Here is a 20,444-nt window from a genome sequence, read left to right as displayed (position 1 = left end):
TTTTTTACAGATTTTTTCCTGTAATTGATATCTATTCTCATAGCATTGTGGTCAGAAAAGATACTTGATATGATTTCAATATTCTTAAATTTACCAAGGCTTGATTTGTGACCCAAGATATGATCTATCCTGGAGAATGTTCCATGAGCACTTGAGAAGAAAATGTATTCTGTTGTTTTTGGGTGGAATGTCCTATAAATATCAATTAAGTCCATCTTGTTTAATGTATCATTTAAAGCTTGTGTTTCCTTGTTTGTTTTCATTTTGGATGATCTGTCCATTGTTGAAAGTGGGGTGTTAAAGTCCCCTACTATGATTGTGTTACTGTTGATTTCCCCTTTTATGGCTGTTAGCATTTGCCTTATGTATTGAGGTGTTCCTATGTTGGGTGCATAAATATTTACAATTGTTACATCTTCTGCTTGGATTGATCCCTTGATCATTATGTAGTGTCCTTCTTTGTCTCTTCTAGTAGTCTTTATTTTAAAGTCTATTTTGTCTGATATGAGAATTGCTACTCTAGCTTTCTTTTGATTTCCATTTGCATGGAATATCATTTTCCATCCCCTAACTTTCAGTCTGTATGTGTCCCTACGTCTGAAGTGGGTCTCTTGTAGACAGCGTATATATGGGTCTTGTTTTTGTATCCATTCAGCCAGTCTGTGTCTTTTGGTTTGAGCATTTAATCCATTTACATTTAAGGTGGTTATCGATATGTATGTTCCTATTACCATTTTCTTAATTGTTTTGGGATTGTTATTGTAGTTCTTTTCCTTCTCTTGTGTTTCCTGCCTAGAGAAATTCCTTTAGCATTTGTTGTAAATCTGGTTCGGTGGTGTGAATTCTCTTAGCTTTTGCTTGTCTGTAAAGGTTTTAATTTCTCCATCAGATCTTAATGAGATCCTTGTTGGGTAGAGTAATCTTGGTTGTAGGTTTTTCCCTTTCATCACTTTAAATATGTCCTGCCACTCTCTTCTGGCTTGCAGAGTTTCTGCTGAAAGATTAGCTGTTAACCTTATGGGGATTCCCTTGTGTGTTATTTGTTGTTTTTCCCTTGCTTCTTTTAATATTTTTTCTTTGTATTTAATTTTTGATAGTTTGATTAATATGTGTCTTGGCATGTTTCTCCTTAGATTTACCCTGTATGGGACTCTTTGCACTTCCTGGACTTGATTGACTATTTCCTTTCCCATATTAGGGAAGTTTTCAAGTATAATCTCTTCAAATATTTTCTCAGTCCCTTTCTTTTTCTCTTCTGCTTTGGGACCCCTATGATCCAAATGTTGGTGCATTTAATGTCATCCCAGAGATGTCTGAGACTATCCTCAATTCTTTTCATTCTTTTTTTCTTTATTCTGCTCTGTGGTAGTTATTTCCACTATTTTATCTTCCAGGTCAGTTATGCGTTCTTCTGCCTCAGTTATTCTGCTATTGATTCCTTCTGGAGAATTTTTAATTTCATTTATTGTGTTGTTCATCGTTTGTTTGCTCTTTAGTTTTTCTAGGTCCTTGTTAAACATTTTTGTTATTTTCCATTCTATTTCCAAGATTTTGGATCATCTTTACTATTATTACTCTGAATTCTTTTTCAGGTAGACTGCCTATTTCCTCTTCATTTGTTATGTCTGGTGGGTTTTTACCTTTTTCCTTCATCTGCTCTGTGTTTCTCTATCTTCTCATTTTGCTTAACTTACTGTGTTTGGGGTCTCCTTTTCGCAGGCTGCAGGCTTGTAGTTCCCATTGTTTGTGGTGTCTGCCTCCAGGGGCTAAGGTTGGTTCAGTGGGTTGTGTAGGCTTTCTGATGGAGGGAACTGGTTCTTGTGTTCTGGTGGATGAGACTTGATCTTGTCTTTCTGGTGGGCAGGACCACATCTATTGGTTTGTTTTGGGTTGTTTGTGACCTTATGATTTTAGGCAGCCTCTCTGCTAATGGGTGGGTTTGTGTTCCTGTCTTGCTGGTTGTTTGGCATAGGGTGTCCAGCACTGTGGTTTTTGGTCCTTGAGTGGAGCTGGGTCTTAGTGTTGAGATGGAGATGTCTGGGAGAGCTTTCGCCATTTGATATTACATGGAGCCGGGAGGTCGCTGGTGGACCAATGTCCTGAACTCACCTCTTCCACCTCAGAGGCACAGGCCTGACACCCAACCAGAGCACCAAGACCCTGTGAGGCACACAGCTTTGAACTGGTGCAACACAGCCCAGAGCTCTGTGATATCGGTTACAGAGGTGATGTCTGTGTCAAGGACGATGACCCTCTCCAGGTTGGCAGGAAGAGTCTTGGTGAGGAAAAGCTTCATCAGACCATTAATCCCAGAGAGATGTTTTTTGGGGATTCAGGAAACTTCAGACTTGAGCTCATCTGCATTGTAGAAGTATACTCGCACAGCAGGTACCATCCAGGTCTGGAAGAGCGTCGCCAGGACCTGCTCAGCGATGGAGTCGGCGATGAGGTGGAAATGCAGGGGGTTCTGCCTGTGAAATAGGACAGACTTCAACAAGGTGACAATATCCAGGCTGACGTTGTATCTGGCACAGACAGTAGCAACGTGGATTGTCTCGCACTTCTCCGCGACCGGCTGCTGCCCACACTCGGGGCTGTTGCCTGCCACAGTGCCGGCTCAGAGGTTCTCGCTGTTGCCAGTGCCCTCCTTTTTGATTCTCAAATTCTGCTGGCTTAACTGAAGATTAACACCATTCTGTTCTTTCATCTGTCGAGGGGTCAGCAATCTTTTACTGTAAAGGTCTAAAAAGTAAATATTTTAGTCTTTGTGGGCTATAAGGTCTCTGTGTATCAAACTGTTCAACTCTAGCATTGTAGTGGAAAGCAACCATAGACAGTATTAAAATAAATTGCTGTGACTGTATTTTAAGAAAAAATTTATGTCCAGAATTAGGAGGCAGGCTGGATTTGGCCCATGGGATGTATCCTTGATCTACAGCATCCCTGAGGAAATGACAATGGGATCAGTCATCCTGGTGTCACACACAACCTCCGGAGGAGATAGTTTTAAGCATGAAATCCTAAAAGGGTCATAGTGCCATGGGAAAAGCAGCTGTGTTTAGGGTCTCCTCTAAGAGTGGGCAACATCAAGGGGAGGGAGGTATGCCAGAGCCTTTAGGGGAAACTGAGCACTGGGAAGGAGCAGGGAATGTAGGAAACAAGGTGTAGTGCTGGCTCATGTTGGTTCAGAGTCAGGGTGGGTGGTTTGGAGAATAAACAGCACAGCCAGTAACAATGCCAGTGTGCTGGTGTGGGGCGGTCATGTGGGTGGTAGCTTGAGTGAGATCTCAGAGATGTGTTCCAGAGACCTTGAGTGTGGTGCACTATGGGCAGGACAGAGCTGAGTGATTCTGGGACCATGGGCAGCAACCTGCTCTAACACAGTTTAGGGTACCACTGAGCTGACAAAGAGCCCTGGCGGGGAACAAACCTGGGAAGGTTTGTGTATGTGTCGGGTGGGGGGTGGGAGATGAGATTCTGTAGGGAGTTTTGAGCTATCAAACTGCTGATCTAACCATTGATGGGATACTTCGTGTACCCACAAGTGATGGGTAAGGGCACTGTATGAGGTCCTGGGGCACATGAAGATTGTATAAGTAGCTGATTTATTTTTCCTTACGTGTGCTTCCCAACATTTCCCTGCCCTGAAATGCCGGTTTGCTATTTTTTCTTTTCTTTTTAAAATTTGTGATTCAGAAGAGTTCTATGAAACACATCCTGCAGTACGTTCTGCAATACAGCAAAGGATTTCCATAATCAAAGTTTTTAAAACAAAGACATTTCCCTCTAAAAGAAGAACTCAATTCCTGGGTATAAGGTACTGAATTATTTTAGCTTGTGGCTAATAGCCAAATCTTGAGTTCTTCTGTTAGAGGAAAGTGCTTTGTTTAAAGTAGTTGGGAGTGGATTGGCATGGAGTGGAAGGGGAAAAAGAAACAATCTCTTCTTATGGATCTCAATGCCTGTTTAAAAATTATGAGAAGTCTTAAGAGTAGAAATAGTAACAATAGTGAAAATTTGTTTAATTGTGTTTAATCTAGAATTTTCCAAATTTGTTTGGCCATGTATCTCTTTTCTAACACCCACTGACATATTCTGTAAAACCATTGTTCTAAGGAACAGTTTTTGCCTTTAAACCATTTCTCTAGTTGTGATCAAACCCTTCATTTAAAAGTAATCTTTAAAATAGACTTTATTATAGGTTTCTGCAAGTTACTGATATTTTTGAACCTCACTTCTAAGAAATTCAGACTAAATTAAAAGGGAACATGAGGATCATCTTGATAGAGCATTGACAGGGCTTGATAATTGCCTAGGTTTGGAGAATGGGGGAAGAACAGAATCAGGTGATGCTCAAGCTGCTGGCTCGAGCTCCTGTGCAGATGGTGGGGCATTTCCTGGAATGAGGAGGTTTGGAGAAGACACAGGGCAGGGGTGTATCATCAAGAATGAAGGAGAGGGCCTCCCTGGTGGCGCAGTGGTTGAGAGTCCGCCTGCCGATGCAGGGGATACGGGTTCGTGCCCCGGTCTGGGAGGATCCCATATGCCGCGGAGCGGCTGGGCCCGTGAGCCATGGCCGCTGGGCCTGCGCGTCCGGAGCCTGTGCTCCGCAACGGGAGAGGCCACAACAGTGAGAGGCCCGCATACCGCAAAAAGAAAAAAAAAAAAAAAAAAAAGAATGAAGGAGAGGCCAGCTGGGTCAAGAGCTGAGAGGTCAAATTAAAATTTGAAAGAGAAACATTATTTAGCTCTGTGCTGAATGAGGCACTATGCTTAATGCTTTAATACATATAATTCTTATAAAAATCATGGGAAGAAGTTATTACTTTATAGATGAGAGAATAGGCTCAGAGAAATTATGTAACATACCCAAAGACAAACATCTAATTGCTGGTAGCAGGAATTCAAACAGAAGTCTTTATTCTCTGAGCTATCCTTCCTTCCAAAGCTCTATATTACAGTATCAGCGTTTGCATTTTCCTATGGCTGATCATCAAATCTTGACAATTCACATTGTAGAGGATTATAGTTCTTCTTTTAAAAAATTATTTATTTATTTATGGCTGCGTTGGGTCTTTGTTGCTGTGCACAGGCTTTCTCTAGATGTGGCGAGTGGGGGCTACTCTTTGTTGAGGTGCACGGGCTTCTCACTGAGGTGGCTTCTCTTGTTGTGGAACATGGGCTCTAGATGGGCGAGCTTCAGTAGTTGTGGCACGTGGGCTCAGCAGTTGTGGCTCACTGGCTCGAGCAGGCTCAGTAGTTATAGTGCACAGGCTTAGTTGCTCCGCGGCATGTGGGATCTTCCCAGACCAGGGATTGAACCCATATCCCCCTCACCGGCAGGCAGATTCTTAACTACTGCGCCACCAGGGAAGTCCCAAGGATTATAATTCTTAACTCTAATTTCTTAGTCTACTAATGTTGCATTTTGACCTTGTTATCCCTTGATGGAGGGTGGGAAGAGACAAGATATTTCCTATAAAGATTTTTGAAGGAAGACTGATGAAATTGTAACTTATTAAAAGGAGGCTATAAAATGTAACTGTAGGTGACTTCATTCTCTATTAACACAAAAAAATTATGGTATGTCATAGTTCATTCCGAAGTTTATTGCCACAAATATTGAATAAAGCATGTTATAACATTATATTGACATCCTACATCCATCAATAACTCAAGTACTAGAAAACTTTGCAGTGCTGCCAGTCAAGCTGTAATTCTTGGTATAATTCCCAATAAATGTTGAAAAACTGAGAGAAGAAAGCAACATGATATAGTTGAATATTTGAGCAAAGAAGAGGTCTTTCATATAGTCACACTGTTCTAGAAGGTGTTTAAAATTTGGTTTAAAAAATGAGTCTGGGGCTTCGCTGGTGGCGCAGTGGTTGAGAGTCCACCTGCCGATGCAGGGGACATGGGTTCGTGCCCCGGTCTGGGAAGATCCCACATGCCACAGAGCGGCTAGGCCCGTGAGCCATGGCCACTGAGCCTGCGCGTCCGGAGCCTGTGCTCTGCAACGGGAGAGGCCACAACAGTGAGAGGCCCGCGTACCGCAAAAAAAAAAAAAAAAAAAAAAAAAAGAGTCTGACCTCTTTAGATGTTTTCCTTAGGATGTTCTAATAATTTGCAGTATAAATAGTTCTAGGTTGGCCAGGTTGACGAGTGTCAGGTGAAACTTCTCAGTTTTGTCATAGGTAGGCTGTGAAGTAAACTATTACCAGCTGGTTATTCCTGTGTGTGGAACACCATTTGCTTCCACCAGTTGTTCAGTTATTTCACAGATGATTATATTTGGCTGCTTAAGCACTGGATTTTTATAGAATCAATTAACTTAAGATTCTGCTACCCAGCAGGCTGAATACAAGAGTATCATTTTAGTTCAGTTTTTTTTTTTAAATAACAAAAAACCTTTTGTGTAAATTTCAGGGAAGGAATTATGGAAAAAATGAAATCCTGGCTCTACAGCTGCTATGCTCGGATTAATTGTTTTAAAATAGCACAAACCGGCACATAGTGGAAGCTCAATAAATGCAGTGGTTGATGCTGCCGATGTTATGGAGAGCATTTAGCATTTTAGATGACTGTTTATCTTTCACCCTTCCCACAAAAAATATCTCCTGATTTGAGCCATGACACCCATGGCTCCCAGAGGCAACTGCTGTCTTTCTAGGGGAAGCGGTATAATGTAATGTTGGGAGCAAGACCTCTGGAGCTAGCCTCGGTTTGAATCCCAGCTCCTGCTAGAATAGCTGTGTGACTTTGGCAAGTTGCTTAACCTTTCTGTGTCTCAGTTTCCTCAGCTGTAAAATGAGGCTGCTGATAATAATAGTTCCTACCTTGTAGGGTTGTTACGAGGTTGTTATGCCTGGCACATAATAAATAAAGCCCTGGGAAACGTACAGTCACTATCCTGGCTTGGAATTTCTTTATCTCAGTTCATTGTCTGTACTTTCACTCTGCTTCTGGAACTCACTCTCATGGTCACACCTTGGATCCAGTCACCATTAGGAACTCATCTGCTTTTGGACAACTGCCTTTCTCTTTTTAGCTGTCCCACTTTCTAAGTTCCATCATTTATTATTTATTTATTTATTATTATTATTAAAATAATAATCCAAGCCTCTACTCCAGTATGTCAAAGGAACTAGGTATTAGATCTCTACGAAGTTTTTTCTTCTAGAAAAGTTTTTCCTCTATGATTGGTACAAAAACATAGAAATATTCAGTAATTAAATTCTCGACTGGGTTAAGTGACGAGCAAATTTGCTAACACTGGTAATTTACATGGAAATCAGAGAAATAGTGAACCTAACATTGCATTCCAGTAAGTTGTTTTTAGACAGAAATGATTAAACATGTAAATTCAAATTTAAATTATTCAAACTATAGTAGTTGCAGTATTAACTTAAAGAATTATTAAAAGTAACTGTTTTGCTAATTTGATAAACCATATATTAAATTTATGATAAATCAAAGCATTTCACATCTTTAATATGAGCCTCCTGAATTTTTAATAACACAACGAGGACTGGACTCTTCCCGGTGAATCTCTTTGTGAAGACATTTTCCAAGGGGGAAATAAGTCCAGAAACAAGATTAATGCTATTCTGTCCATCATGCTTAATATTTTAGCACAACTGTTTGGTTTTTTTCTTTCTGTTTCTAAATTCAGAGCATAGGCTATTTTTGTTCCACTTAAACCTCAAACAGCTTTGGAAAAAACCCCAACTTTATATAATAATCCAAAATTGGAACTGTAGTGGCTAGTTGGTTGCCACAGATGCAAAGGTGGAGTGCATTCACCCATGTCTGCAGAGTAAAAGCTATGTTATATATCTAACATAGGAAATAAAAGACATTTCATATTCAACAATTTTTCTTTTTTGACACCATCAAAGGATTTGTTTTGTGTCTATCATAGATAAAGTCATAAGTCAATTAATGTTGCTTTATAATCAGCACATCAAAAGATTGATTTTGGGTACCATTTCATTAGGAGATCTTAGCGCTTCAAGAGGATATTAATATTAACTCTTAGCCTTGGGAATTAGAGTATGCACAAACATAAATGATCATTGTGCTAAGTTTAACAAAATTGTGGATGTACAAACTATCTGAGGGATGAAATTAGCTGTAGAGTTTTAGAGATGAATCAGTTAAACAAACCTCTAAGTTGATACCAGAAGTGTCAATATAAGCGAAGTACACTGATTTGCCTATTAAAGATGGACATCAGCTGTTGCAAAGACATTACACCTGACATTTCTACTTGTACTGTTAAGGCTGACCCATGTTCATCTGGAATACTCAGGTAATAGAGGCTACGCTTCTTTTTCACTGTCTGAAGACAGTGATTTTTGCTTTGTGTTTCCATACACAGAACCTATGGCTTTACAGATGAACATATCAAGTGATGGATTAGTGACAGCCTGGATCTTTGCTGAATTACCAGCCTGGGAGTTTCTTTTGGTTTGTAGATGGTTTTGTGCTAGCTTGTGGAATGCATTTTGTGCTAGCTTGTGGAATGCATTTTGTGCTACTGTAGACTTGAAATACTGAGTATATCTTTCTCAGCTTGCTTGTTGGCTAGGGGGAAGTAGACAAAATTGAACTTAACCAACAAAGGGATTAATTTCAAAGGTTATGGGAAGAAATTTATGTGTGGTATGTTTAGGTATAATAACAGGGAGGAGTTTAGAGGGAAAGTACAATTCATGGTTATGGAGGAACAGTTTCCCAAGGAAGAGGTGTGCTTAAAGAAAATAAAAGGCTAAATTAATTGGGAACATAAAATTTTACAGGGTCTCTTAACTGTTGAATCAAGCCATGATATTTGAGATTTTCTTTTCTCAGCCACCTATGGCACACACAGCTGAAGAAAGCAATGTGGGAAAGTTCACACCAACATAGCAGGAAAAAATCATGTTCTTTGGGGTGACAAAATGTGAAAGAGTTCTTGGCTGGCTGTTTTGGTTTAACAGAATTTGGTGAAAGGAAGTTTGAGCTGCAAGGAAAATCTACTTTTCTTCTTGAAAGGCTGATTTTCCCTATGAGAAACCCTGAAGTGAAAATTTTTACTTTCACACTACCCTTTACAGAAATATTAATAAATGCCATTTAAGTATTAATTAAAATAGTACTTGTTCAATTTTATTTTATTACATATTGTAAGAAGAGTGGAGATAAAGCTCTCGCACTGTCTTTTTGGATCTGTTATCTCTCTATTGGACATGTAAAAGTATACAAGCAAATTGGATTCTCTAGGAGCTGTTATATTCATTCATTCATTCATTCAGCATTTATTTATTGAACAGTAGGTACCGGGAATATCATGATGAGAGATAGTCTGTTTCCTTGGGAACCCACAGTCCAAAGGGGGAAGACAGACGTGTAAATAAATTGAAATATAATGTTGGGAGTTTTTCCTGAAGTATGTACAAGGCAATTGGGAAGGATTATTAGGGAATGATTCAGAATTACATTTTTAGGGGAGACTGAGGTATTGCCAGTCAAGCTAGACCTTCAAGGTCAAAGGATTTTGTTGGATGAAAATATGGGCTAGGCATTCTAGGCAGAGTAAAACCCTGGAAGCATAAAAAGGCAGATGGGTTAAATGCTGCGACAGGGTTCCTTTTCCTCTTGTTAGGGAATTGCTTCTTGAGGGATGTATAGTTTTAAAAACACCTTTAAATTCTGAAATGGGCTTGGTTATGGAAGAGAGCAGCAGGAGTTGTCTGGTCATGGGGACCCATGTGGGAGGGTAAATTTTCACTGGGGACAGCAAGTAGGCACATAACAAATATTTGTTGCTTTGATGTTGGTGAATTTTATTTGCCCAAGTAGAATGGAGGAAAACAGTGTAGAACGATGTCTGGGAAGTAAGGGTGAGGCATTGGGGGAGGGCTTGTGTCCTTAAAGGTTTGTGAAAGAGATTATCAGGACCACAGCTCTAAAAGAGAAGCAATTCAAATGCCAAACATCCTAGTGTTTACCAGCAGGAGATTTAGTTTGTACTGCAAGAGAGTGTGGACTTACCCCCAAAGCAAATACACAGTTGTGTGTGTTTTACTCTGCGGAAGGCTCTTGAAATCAATTTCTAACCCATAAAATAGAAGTTTCCCAAACCAAACCCACTATAAAATTTATCTCTGTAGAAAGGCCATAGCTGTTACAGGAGGGCAGGATGGTAGATCAGGAGGCTTTTCTGTTTAAATATTTAAATAGATTTCTATTTGAACAGCTAAATGAAACCAAACTCCCTTTCTTATCTCAATAATTAAAAAGAAAATTGCTGAGCTTTCGTTGCCAAGTGTTCATCCCATTTACCCCTTTCTTGAGCATTCTTAGGGTATTCAAGTGCCCTTGGTTTGGTTTCTTTTTGGAATAACTCAAGCAGTCTCTCAGCAAGCCATATTTCCAGAGCCCTGACTGCATTGGCTTCTTAATGAAGAACAGACTGGCTTAATGATTAATTGCTGCGTAAATGGGACTGAACCATTCCTCAAAGGGCCTGCTCCCCGAGAGGACATCTCTGTGGGGCTCAGCACATTTCTTCCTGTAATTGACAGCTATATATCTGTTTCTCTTAGTGATGTTTGCATTGGAAGATGCCTCCTTAACTTGTACTAGGCAGGAGAGCTTTATTATTATTATTTAAAAATTTTTTATTGGAGTATAGTTGATTTACAATTTTGTGTTAGTTTCAGGTATACAGCGAAGTGAATCAGTTATGCATATACATATATCCACTCTTTTTTAAATGCAGTCACAGAACCTGCTTCCTGGAGACGCCAGCCTATGATAATGATCCTTTTTTAAAATTTTTATTTTATTTTTTGGGTGCATTGGGTCTTCGTTGCTGTGAGTGGGCTTCCTCTAGTTGAGGCGAGCGGGGGCTACTCTTTTTTTTTTTTCTTTCCGGTATGTGGGCCTCTCACTGTTGTGGCCTCTCCCATTGCGGAGCACAGGCTCCGGACGCGCAGGCTCAGCGGCCATGGCTCACGGGCCTAGCCGCTCTGCGGCATGTGGGATCCTCCCAGACCGGGGCACGAACCCGTGTCCCCTGCATCGGCAGGTGGACCCCCAACCACTGCACCACCAGGGAAGCCCTTGGGGGCTACTCTTTAATTGCAGTGCACAGGCTTATCATTGTGGTGGCTTCTCTTGTTGCGGAGCATGGACTCTAGGCACACGGGCTTCAGTAGTTGCAGCACACAGGCTCAGTAGTTGTGGCACATGGGCCCTAGAACACGTGGGCTTCAGTAGTTGTGGTGCGTGGGCTCAGTAGTTGTGGTTCATGGGCTCTAGAGCACAGGCTCAGTAGTTGTGGCACATGGTCTTAGTTGCTCCACGGCATGTGGGATCTTCCCGGACCAGGGATCGAACCCGTGTCCCCTGCATTGGCAGGCGGAGTCTTAACCACTACACCACCAGGGAAGTCCCTATCCACTCTTTTTTGATTCTTTTCCCATATAGGCCATTACAGAGTATTGAGTAGATTTCTCTGTGCTATACTGTAGGTCCTTATTAGTTATTTATTTTATATATAGTAGTGTGGGAGAGTTTTGATGTTAGGTCTTACCTATCGATGTTTCCCCTGGTAACATCTGTGAATTTTTCTCTCTTCATTTTTTCATTACTCTAGTAATTCATGGTTACTTCAGAAAAAAATTAGAAAAATACAGATACACAAAAAATTAAAAGCAGCTGAAAATTTTGCCATCTACTGATTACAGTCATTAGCATTTTGATATATTATTCTTGACCTTTCTTCCTACAGATAGGTGTATATAAAATATGTATTTAAAAAATTAGAAGCACACCACATATATGTATCTATATCTATTTATGTATACGTACATGCACTGTATATGTAATACTGTTTTAATCCACTGTTAATGTATTTTCAAGTCAATACATATAAATTTATTTTGTAGTTTTGTAGAATCAAAGATTGGGACCATCAAGGTACTTGAAGCTCTTCACTTTCCCTGAGATCATGGAACGTCGGTGACATTAATATTTTATATTTCTTTGGTACGGTTATATGGTCCCAGCAAGACTGGCATAAAGCCACTTAAAATTATGGGCATAATAAAAATGATACAAATATTAAAGCAAGTCAGGGCCCCTATAAAACAGCTATAAAGAGATTTACCAGTCTTTGTTTCCTATTTAATATCCTGCCTATCATTTACAGACTAAAATGAAAGTGAACATTCTGCACTACTGGCCTTCTGTAAATAGTTTATGACCATGTGGTTATCTGGGGTCCAGCACACCAGGGGGTTTAGAACCACCACTTAAACAAAGGCCAGCCTTGCACTGTAGGTACCAAATTTGCACTTGTTTAAAAAGACACCAGCAGAGGGCACCACGCCTCCAAGACATAATCCACTACAGTCAAGGGCTGCTCTATAAATACAAACCGACACACTATTTTATTGGAACATTATTCGTCTCTTAGTGAAATATTTTAAGAATGTAACGTCCTAACATTATACGATGTGGGCAATATAGCAAAAGTGAAATATTTATTCATGTAATATACTTTTATTGGCCACATAAAAATGCTGTGCAGTAGAAATATATATATATATATTTATATATATATTTATATAAATATAACACCAAATATATATACATAAGACCGAATCCCTGCCACAGATCAGGAAATGAAGATGTGTTAAAAGGGTCCAGAGCTGCCATGACAACACTCATGATGGATGAGTTAATTCTATTCTATAGGAAGTCAGACAAGACTCAGCAGAAGAGTTACATTTGAACTGAGTCTTAAAGGATAGTAGGAATTCTCTAGGTAGGTGGGATCAGGGATGCAGGAAGGGAGGTACACAGGTGAAAAGGTGTGGTTAAAATGTAGGGGCGCTGATAGGTGATTTTGTTTTTTAGTATCCCAAAATTTAAGCCTAAATTTCCAGAAGAAGGTTCCAGATCACAACAAAACAGGAGTGAGAAAGATGCTATTTGCTACTGGATTTCACGCTGCTGTTTAGAACAAGTGGCTGAAATGTAATAAATTCATTAAATGCAAAAAGTACCAGCATCAACAATGATGTTTATTACCACCTGCCTTCAGGTAATCACCAACTTCTGACTAGTGCCTTGTCTTCTGGTGGCCTCAATTAGTCAGCCAGTATTTACATATACATGTACTGTGGTTTCTTCTGACATGCACAGGAAAGGGGAAGTGAAATATGTGTTCATCTTGTATCTCTTCATTGTTCTTACAGCTGGTGTACTCTTGGTACAATTGGGGCTTTCAGCAGTGATATGTTCCTATTACCTGCTTATTTCACGTATTGTTTCACATTCCCTGAGAGCCTGTAATGCCTTTGGATCTGGACGGGGGTCTGTTTTTCCTTTGTATTTTCCCACAGTGGCTAGCCAATACAACATACATACACAGCACAGCCATAAATGTCAACCGACTTTATCTATAAGGCCATGCTCTCTTCTCACAAAAAAGAAAATGATGCTAGAGGAAGAGAGGATGATGGAGAATACGTAGGGAGGCTACAGTTAACTTGACAGGACACATGACACATGACAGGACAATCCTAATGTTAGATCTGAATTGTAGCCTGGAGGAATAATTTCTGGGGGGAAGACAGTGTAGAATTTTCCACTGAACTATGCCTTCCGTGTTTCCAGCTGCTCAAGCCTCTTGCTTAATTAACAAATGTTTGTATAGAATGGTGAAGACATTCAATCTGCTAGAAGAACTAATTATTTATGATTATTTTATATTAGATTCCTCTCTGCAGCTGCTTTAAGTCTGTATTTTGGAAAGTATTCACAGAAATTAGTCAAAGGAGCTAAGAGTGGTTTGTGTTCATGGCTCTCACATAAATTTCCTTTGTCTTTCTTTTCCTTTTTTCCTTTGTCTATATCAGGAAGTAGCTGGCAGCCAGTCATAACCAAGGTGGCAATATTTGTTTTCTTTTGACTAGTCTTTCCGTAATTGGATAATCACCTGCTGTAGAGTTTTAAGTGAAATTTAGGGGATCTTCCTAAGCAATGCAGGAATCCCAGAAGCCAAGCAACGGAAGACTACTGAAATAGGACAAAAAACCAAACTGCTATTGCAAAGAGCCTCCTCCTCCAAGTGACTCAAAAAGCACAAGAGCTTATTCCTCTCTCATGTTATGTTTCAGGCGGTGGTGGGCTGTGGGTGGACCATGTGGTCGTTCAGGAACTCAAGCCCTTTCCAAGTTAAGTCGCAGTGTGCCAGTTATCACTTTATTGCGTTTAAGCTCCACATTCATATTACGTGAATACGTGTTCTGTGATGGTGAATAGAATTCCTTTAGCATCTTTCCTTTATAGCATGCAAAATATTAAGCTTTCTCAACAGGGGGTGCTGGACAGACATTGCTGGAAGAAGGGGCATCTGTGGTTTCTGGTGGTTGCATGGTGGGTCATCAGTGTGAGTATGAGGACATCCAGTAGAGTTCTGCCCCAAATGTGCACCCGGAATCAGAGATCCTTGGCAACCTTACAGCCTCAGCTTGGCCTGGCGATAACTTGCCTGGGGCCTACTTCACACAGAAACCGGCTCTTGAAGGCCTCCCGCCTGTGAAGGTGCCACAATTCCCTTTGCAGACCTGTGCCCCAGGCCCCACCCCCTCTGCATGCCTCTGCCACCAGGCTACCAGTCGCCAATCACCTGTGCCTGCCTGCACTCTGGAGGACTGCTTCCTGCTCTTCCAGTGACATAGACCAGCTCTGGCTTGAGCAAACAAGTAAAATTCTCTCCTGTCTAGTGGGCTGAACTTTACTTCTAAGTGAGGTCTTACCCCAGCCTTAGGGAAGGGGCTCTTTTCTAAGTTGGCCTTGGATGCCCTCCCTCAGCTCTAGGGTCCCATGTAGTGTTTCGTTATAGTTACTCGTTTATCAGAGTTTAATAATCCTTTATATTAAATTTATCCGTGGTTTCTGTTTCCTGATTGGACCCTGGCTGATACATGTGCCTTTGTCATCTCTTAAGATTTTGTCCCCTCCATGGTCAAACTGGGCTGTAATGTTCAGGTTCCAGCTGGTGGAAGGAGAAACAGAGCTTGGAAGAAGCGTGGCTACTTTTTAAGGCCTCAGTCTGAGAAGAGATGTACACTACTTCTGCTGACATTAGACTGGTGAGAGTAGTCCCAGACCACACCTAACTGCAGGGGAGCAGGAAAGTATAGTCCAACCATGTGTCAAAGAAGAAAGCAGAATGGATTTTAGTGGGTGACTGGTAGTCTCCGCCATAATTATATAAAATTTTTAAAACTATATGGCAAAAGATATCATAAACAAAAGCAAACCATAGACTGAGAAGTAAGTTTATAACACATATAGAAATTTGTAGAAGAGTTTTGAGGGATATTAACCACTTACCAGATGAAGGATTAATATCCCTCAAAGATCTCCCACAAACTGATTAAAATAAAACTCGTTAGGAAACTAAAAAGGCTAAACAAACCAATAAAAAACAAAAAAGAGTAAATACTGTAGAGGAGATATTCAACCTCAGGAGTAGTTAGGAAAGTACAAATTAAAGCAGCCATGAAATACTACTTTCCGTCTATCAGATCAGCAAAAATTAAAGAGTAACAATAGCCATTGAGAGCATATGCACTCATTTCTTCCTAGTAGAACTATAAATTTCTGTAACATTTAATAAAAGTAGGCTGTATATCTAAAAATAAATAATACATGGACTCTTTTACTGAGGAGCCCCGTTTTTGAAAATCTATCCTATTGAAATAAAACTCCATTATGTAAGAAGTTTATTGATGTATTACGTGTAGAAGCAAAAGTCTGAATGTAGCCTGAATGGACTTTAATGGGGAAATGATTAAATAAATTGTATTACATGCATACTATGATATATTATTCAGCTGTTAACAAGAATGAATCTGTCCTATGTTTCTGATCTTTATATCCACTATATATATATATATATATATATATATATATATATATATATAAAACCAGTAAAAGTAATTTTCAGAATAATACGTACAAGAAAATTCCATCTGTGTACAATAAATAACCAAGAAACTCTATACATGTATTCCTGTGTTTCAGTATGTTTGTATAAAAAAGATATGGGAGGATGTATACAGAGCTCTCATGGGGAGGGAATAGAGAGGGTTTGGAGGATGCTTAGTTAAAAAAATAATTTCAAAAATAGTGAATCTTTTTCCCCTCCATTATTTTTGCAAAAGAGAAAAAAGAAAAAGAAACTTGCCCCTTGACAGGTGAAAAGTTTTGCACACCCTACCTGGAAACCACCAAGGCCTAAAGAGAAAGAGCTCATGTGAGTTTCACAGTTTAGTTGTAAAACTTTGAAGTGTTTAAGGAATGGTTAATTTTCTAGAAGTCTGATTCAATGAAACCCTTGATCCTTGGGAAAGCAAATCAATACTGGTCTGTCTGCCTTGGTGGTTGGTTTTGTTGATGCTGTTATAGATACGTTATTTTGCTGATAAGGAGAAAAAGTAAGCACTTCCTAAGAGTAGTGGTGAGCTAATTGCAGATCCAGGATTGAAACTCTCCATCATCAGTTGCCTGAGTTACCCCTTGTTTTCAAATTCTTCTCTTAATCACAGTGTACGTTCCTACAGGTGAAATGAGATCACTGAAGGAACCCTGAGTCAAGAAAAGCACATTTGACATTCTTTTTCTTGTTGTGGTTGAAGATTTTTGCCGTTTGCTAGAATAAGGAAATGGATTGTTTTGTCAAACTTCTGGCAAACTTTTTGTCAGACTTTTGGCACACATGCTGAGGGGATCCTCCTGCCTCTCATGCTTCAGGGGCAATAGGGAAACTGATGGAAGTCACAAGGTGAGATACTCTCAGGTCATGCCTGTAAGCAATAGGTAGGAACTGGGGCAGCCACCCTGCAGCCCAGGATGCTGAGCCGGGGGAGTGACACAAGGACACGACCCCCCTAACAAATGCAGCAACACATCTTCTGTTGAAGAGCAACACTTCCTGTTAGTGGTTTTCAACAATGCAGTTAGTGCAAGATGATCTTAATTGTGTCACTGGTAGCACTGAGCAGAGAACCTTGGCTGAGCAAATCTGGGGAGGCACATGAAATGAGTCCAGTACATTATCTGTCGTAAAAATTTAATTTTGTTTTGTCAGCTATTCAATACCTTTTTTTTTTTTTTTGCGGTACGCGGGCCTCTCACCGTTGTGGCCTCTCCCGTTGCGGAGCACAGGCTCTGGACGCGCAGGCTCAGTGGCCATGGCTCACGGGCCCAGCCGCTCCGCGGCATGTGGGATCTTCCTGGACCGGGGCATGAACCCGTGTCCCCTGCATCTGCAGGCGGACTCTCAACCACTGTGCCACCAGGGAAGCCCTCAATACCTTTTTTGAGTAATTTATTCTGAGGATATATTTGTAAATTACTTAAATATTAAATTATTTGGACATATATATTCTGAAAATGCAAATTGAATAATAATTTAATAATGAATTAGCCCAACCCCCTGTTCGCTCAACTCCCTCCTAAAAGAAAAAATATATATCAGGTTACGAAAGTTGTGTTCAATTAGTCAGTATTTGACTATTTTTTTGCATTAGTTTCAATAATTGAGAATCAACCTATTTCTGTAACTATTGCAGAAACTGAATCAGTAATTACAAACCTTCCAACTAAGAATAGTCCAGGCCCCTAACACTTTACTCATGGTTTCTATCAAACATTTTAAGAAGAAAATCATCCCAATCCTATACCAACTATTCCAGTGAATAGACAAGGAGCATTATCTCTCCAACTCTGTGCAGATAGCCTAACCTTGATGCTAGAAACAGGAAAACTAAACATATCATTAGGTCTGAATATTTAGGTGGTAAAACTATAAAGAGAAGTAAAGAAGTGATTATCGTTAACACTCAGGATAATACTTAGCTCTAGGCAGGTAAGAGTGGACTTGGATCAGAAAGGGCACGTTGTGGCATGTGTGCTTGACAGTAATGATGACTTTGGCAGAGTTTTCTTCTTTCCCCTCACTTCCAAGTGTGGGAGGTTCTCTGTCATTCTCACAGTGGTCTTCTCTATTCCTAAATGTATATGCCCAGCTCAGATGTCTTCTCCGACCTCTAGATTCATGTATGTGAGCACCTAGATGACAGTCTCACAGGCATTCCAAACACGACATGTTCAAAACTGAATTCTTGGTTCCGTCTCCCAAACCTGCTCCTTCTCCCCCACCTTAGTCAGTGGCACCATCATCCAGCCAGTTGTCCGAGTCATCACACTGGGAGTTATTCTTTTTTTTTAATTTATTTATTTATTTTTGGCTGTGTTGGGTCTTTGTTGCTGCACGTGGGCTTTCTCTAGTTGTGGCGAGAGGGGGATATTCTTTGTGGTGCGCAGGCTTCTCATTGCAGTGGCTTCTCTTGTTGCAGAGCATGGGCTCTAGGTGCGTGGGCTTCAGGAGTTGTGGCACATGGGCTCAGTAGTTGTGGCTCGCGGGCTCCTAGAGCTCAGGCTCAGTAGTTGTGGTGCACGGGCTTAGTTGCTCTGCGGCATGTGGGATCTTCCCGGACCAGGGCTCGAACCCGATTCTCCTGCATTGGCAGGCGGATTCTTAACCACTGTGCCACCAGGGAAGTCCCTGGGAGTTATTCTTGATTCCTCCCTGTCCATCACCTCTCTATTCCAATCTGTCCTTAATTCCTGTCAGTTTTATCTCAAATATCTCTTGAATATATCCATCTCCTAATTTCTCAGCTGGATTGTTCAAAGAGCCTCCTTCCGTGTCTTCTGTCTTCTATTCTTGCCACTTACTGAGTATCTGGAGTTTGCCAAGCTCTGTGCTATTTATTCTCTATACAGCAAAAAAGATAAAATTTTAAGCAAGAAAATTAGATCATGTTTCCCAGTCTAAAGTTCTTCTTCAGCTTCCCATTGTGCTCAGACATATTTCCCAACTCTGTGATGCCCTAGCAGGCTTGCTCAGTCTTGCTCCTGCTCTTCTTGGCAGCCTAATCTTGTGCCTTTCTTGTCTTCCCTCCCTTTGTACCATGCAGAGTGGTCTTCTCCTTCAGTTCCTTGAATATGCTGAGGGCTTTCTTGCCTTAGGGTATTTAACCATTCATTTTGGCAGAAACATTCTCTCCTCCAGTTCTTATAAAGGTTGGTTGTTTCTCATCCTAAGATCTCAGCTTAAAGGTCAGCTTCTCAGAGAGGGCTTCCACGCCCACCCTATCTAAAGTAGATGTCCTCTACTCATTATTTTCTATCACAGCATCTTTTGTTTGTTTCACCTACTTATTTGTTGGTTTCCTTATATTTTGTCTATAATCTCCATGTGAGTATGGGTCATATGTTTTTTTGCTTCTCCAGTGCCGGTGTCTGGTCTATAGTAGGTGCTACTGAATGAAGGAGGCTACACTTTTCCTTCAGCGTTATCTATAACACATTCTTCTTCTGGTTAGTAATTTCTGTATCTGTATTAATTTAATAATTGAGAGTTCCATTTTTTCTGTTCAGAATAAGAAGAACTTCCAAATGGGGTTCTTATAGTTTTCCAGAGTGTATGATTTAACATGTATAACTAGATATCCTAGTGCCCTTAAAAATATTAATTAACTTTGACCTAGAAATTTGCACATTCCTTTTTAAAAGTCATTATATTTACAATACTTCTTGTTATACATTCTGCTTAGTAAAATATGTGCACTTGGGGATTTACACAAGCTTTATTTTCCCTTTTGAATCAGACAGAGCACTAACCAGTGGGCCCCCTGTAGGTCCTTGGTCTATTTTCCAAGGCAGACATCTCCACCCCTTTCCAAGATTCCCCAGGACAGATGAGCTGGGGAAAAAGTTGTCCTGTGTCCCAGTCAAGACTGTGGCTTGTGGCTTATTCAACCTCAAATCGTGATGCTTTTTGATTCCTCAGGGGATCCATACATGTGACCTGTTATCAAGTATGTTTAGAGTCTCCCCCCCCACACACATTTTCTCCTTTGTCTTCCCCCCGACTCCCAGCTCAATGCTATATACCTTAGGCTGAGATATGAACTGGCTCTGAGACTTCTCAAGAAAGAATGAAGCATCTTTGTGTAGCGGGCAAGAATTCAGATTAACCTGGCATAAATCAGCTTCTCAAACTCTTATTTTCCCTAAATCCACCTCCCTTCCAACTTAACTATCTCTGTTAATGGTGTCTCTCTCATCTTAGTCACCCAGGCTCAGTTATTTTTCATTTGTTCTTTTCATCCGTATGTGAACTCAGGTGTTTAGAACTTCAAAGTCTATCTTGACAAAGCTTATACTTCTGTTTCTTTTGTTTCTTGCCTCTATTCAATTTTGTATTATTATTTTATCTTCTTGGACTACTACAGTAACTTCCTAACTGTTTTCACCTTTTCTGTTTCTCTCCTTTCCCCAAGCCACGCTACATACACTGACACATTAAT

The 20,444-nt window shown here is 40.3% G+C and overlaps 1 pseudogene across 1 annotated transcript in view; it reads right to left on the bottom strand.

Annotated features, from left to right (window-relative positions):
- The window catches only part of LOC308614074 (xylosyl- and glucuronyltransferase LARGE1-like), a 73,157-nt pseudogene extending 70,450 nt beyond the window's left edge, over positions 1-2,707 (bottom strand). Inside the window, exon 1 of the transcript in view lies at positions 2,146-2,707. The product of the transcript in view is annotated as a xylosyl- and glucuronyltransferase LARGE1-like (transcript). The remainder of the gene's footprint in view (positions 1-2,145) is intronic.
- Between the last annotated feature and the right edge of the window lie 17,737 nt (positions 2,708-20,444).

This window comes from Mesoplodon bidens, assembly GCF_964165515.1.
Source record: "Mesoplodon bidens genome assembly, chromosome: 3".
Lineage (NCBI taxonomy): Eukaryota > Metazoa > Chordata > Mammalia > Artiodactyla > Ziphiidae > Mesoplodon > Mesoplodon bidens.
This window is presented reverse-complemented; position numbering and strand designations above follow the sequence as displayed.